At 37.4% G+C, this 2,728-nt stretch overlaps 1 long non-coding RNA gene across 1 annotated transcript; it reads left to right on the plus strand.

Annotated features, from left to right (window-relative positions):
* The first annotated feature begins 21 nt into the window (after window positions 1-21).
* Window positions 22-1,799, plus strand: LOC131600161 (uncharacterized). The gene is made up of 3 exons (XR_009283042.1): window positions 22-407; window positions 489-983; window positions 1,363-1,799. It is a non-coding gene; the product is annotated as an uncharacterized LOC131600161 (long non-coding RNA).
* Window positions 1,800-2,728: the final 929 nt, after the last annotated feature.

Genomic DNA, 2,728 nt, shown 5'->3' on the forward strand with positions numbered 1-2,728 from the left:
AATCTTACGTTATTCTAATCTACCAATTAATTCAATTAAACACCATTAACAACAAATTGGACAAATAACCAGAAAGAGGAAATTAGGGAAATTAGGGTTACGTTAATGTGACTCTCAGCTCTCTCTTTGTGCGACGGCGACAAGAACATCACTTCCATGGCCAAAACGACGGTGATTCAAGCTTCCTCCTCCGGCGCAATTTCCCTCGACTTCCGTAAACACAACGACAAACGGCATCGTGTCATCCCTTCCCTCTCAGTCAACGGAGCGACGGCGCCACTCTCTTCTCCGCTGCGATTTCTTTCTCTTCATCTCGGTTTCGAGTCCTCATAGCTAAATCACGCAACAGAAAAGAGAAAGCGAAGTACACAGTGGAAGATTACTCGCCGGAGGACCATCCGGCTCAGGTATGTTAGTCTTAGATCTTCGCTACTTTCTTCTTCTTACGAATTTCAAACGCGTTCTTGATGGTGATGTTGGTTCTGCAGTGTTGTTGATGGATGCTGGTGCGTCATTACTTGATGAAGATGATGATGATGCGAAGGTTTACTGTGGCGGTTTCTTCAGAGTTCGAATCAAAATTGTTGCAGTTGAAGGTTATGAAGATGAAGGTTCGTCTGATTATAGATGGATATTGAGAGACGGTTACGATGATGAATTCAGATAGAAAGATTGAAGAATTGTGAAGATGTTTTTACAGCATTTTTTGATTGAATTTGGAGAAGAAGCTTTAAAGGATTGAGAGGATTGAAGCAGAGTGTGAAGTGATGAAGATGATGGCAAAGGTGTGGAAGTGGTGGGGAAGCTGATGAATGTGTGAAGAGTAGTGTTAAAGGTTTGAGAGAAGATTGAAGGTTTTTGGTAGAGAAGGTTATGGTGTATGAGGAATGATGAAGGTGAATCGTGGAAGTGGTAGGGGAGTGAAGGAAGAGAAGAAGAAGGCTCAAGAATAGATCGATGCTTGATTATATATGCTTTCTCAGGTCAATTCTTCTTATGATTTTCTGTTATAGTTCTGTTAGAAGTAGTTAGCATTGGTTCCAAGTTCTGTTATTCTGTTAGGTTGTTAGGATGCGGTTAGGATTCGGTTAGTTATGAAGTGGTTAGGTTAGTTACAAATGGTTAGGATTCTGTTATTGACAGTTATAGGTGGTTAGAGATGAATCTCTGTTAAGTGGCTGTTGGAAAAAGGTTTAGAGGTTAGGAAAACTGTTACAATCTGTTAGTTATTAATTCAGAAGGTTAGTTGGTTCGGTTATGTTGTTTGAATGAGAAATATGGGCTGCTGGTATTTTGTATTGGTATGGTGTTTACTATGCTGAATGTGTGGATTTATTAGGCTGAATGTATATTTTAATGCAGGTTTACAACATGAATATGACAAGCTTGAACATGGTTTGGTAGATGGTGATATCGGCTGTACGAAGGGAGATGGAGACATTGATGATGGTGAATCCGGAAAGGGCTTATTGCAGCAGCCATGCCCATGACATTAGGAGCTACTGCAGCTGAAGTTTACTTTGGTGGGAGCAAGTGTGGGTTATGAATTGAGTCCAATCCTTTTTGTTGTCTTTGAAACACATTATGTAAATAAAAATGCCCTCAATGTAATAATTCATGGTAGAACTCATTGAACTTGTTAGGATTGATTCTGTTTATCAACGGCTCAGTCTTGGTTAATGTCATATGGCTATAATTGTAATTGAATTTTGAAATGGAATTTTGGATATAATTGGGCCTTGTATGGATAACTTGAATGATTTTTGAATGGATTATGGATGGGTTGTATTTTGTAATGAGTTTACAATGTAATGTATGCTTTGAAATGTATGATGAACAATTGGTCTTTTTTGTAATGATTCGGATAATGAGGGAAGTTTGTATTTGGATTGTAACAACTTGACTTGAAATGTAATTGTAAGGCACTTGGATTCTTCTCAAATAAAAATTGAATTTTACTTTTCCCTCCAATGTTTTCCATTTGAAAAATCTAATCTTTTGCCATTACTTTACTTGCCATCTTTGCAACCAATGGCCGATAAGGATTCGAGAGGACTCCATATAAATTCCAATAATTGTATACAAAGCATAGTAAGTGAATGGTATCCCAAGTAAATGAGATAAATTACTCCTTGAATGATGACGAGAAGTCCAAATCCACTGTCTTATTAAGTGTTCAATAACTTGTAATCCAAGCAGTGCACCGAATAATTGTGTTCACTATCCATAAAAAGGATCCCCTTGGTTAATAAATGAATAATGAAGGAAGCATAATCCAGTTGATCTCAATAAAACTTTGATGAGTGCAACCATAAGGAAATAAACCCTGATTCTTGATCCTTTGATTATTTATCCAATGAATGCATGTTGCGTAAAATGACCTAATGAAAAGATGCATATGAATGTGGAACTTAGCCAGTTAGAAAAAATATAGGGCAAATTTTGGGGTGCAACACATGGGACAGTCTTATGGAGAACGATTATTCACGATGACCCTTAAACATCCAATTGAAAGACTTCCTGCCCTCTCATGGTATGGATAGACCCTTTCGCCCGAAAAGCTAAAAGAGCGTTTTTTAAACTTAGGGTAGTTGCTACTAGTTGCTTGCTCTAAATTCAAAACCTTTTCCCACTCTTTTCAAAATCAAATTCAAAAAGACTATGCTTATTTACAAGCTAAAGTTATTCTTCAAAGTTTTTACTTTTCACACCTCCTTTTCAAACAATA

Source organism: Vicia villosa, linkage group LG4 (assembly GCF_029867415.1).
Source record: "Vicia villosa cultivar HV-30 ecotype Madison, WI linkage group LG4, Vvil1.0, whole genome shotgun sequence".
In the NCBI taxonomy this organism is placed as follows: Eukaryota; Viridiplantae; Streptophyta; class Magnoliopsida; order Fabales; family Fabaceae; genus Vicia; species Vicia villosa.